This window comes from Arachis ipaensis, chromosome B10 (assembly GCF_000816755.2).
Source record: "Arachis ipaensis cultivar K30076 chromosome B10, Araip1.1, whole genome shotgun sequence".
Lineage (NCBI taxonomy): Eukaryota > Viridiplantae > Streptophyta > Magnoliopsida > Fabales > Fabaceae > Arachis > Arachis ipaensis.
In genome coordinates this window covers 105,291,537-105,291,933 of record NC_029794.2, presented here as the reverse complement: position 1 = coordinate 105,291,933, position 397 = coordinate 105,291,537, and positions in this window count along the sequence as shown.

Genomic DNA, 397 nt, shown 5'->3' with positions numbered 1-397 from the left:
AGATATATCAAGAGCATTAAATTCAAGATGAGAGAGCTTCGACATAATGAAAATTTATTACCTGAGTCTTCCTAAATTTTGATTAGAATCTCGTACTGATAACGTGTTGTAAAATAAATAAATAAATAAATAAGGAAAAGAAAATAAATATAAAATAAAGAAGTATAAATAGAGAACTCCAGTATTAATATTCACTAATATTATTATCTTAATATAACTGAGATGGTTCATATATATATTCACTATATGTTGCAGCATAAATCTATATAAGGAGAGAGAGGTGTTTTATATTGATCTTGTGTATGTATTGTTTGATACCTTGACCCCCTATTCAAATTTCATTAATTTAATCTATATTGAAAACTTGAGCCTTCTTATTAAAAAACTGAGCCGCCCG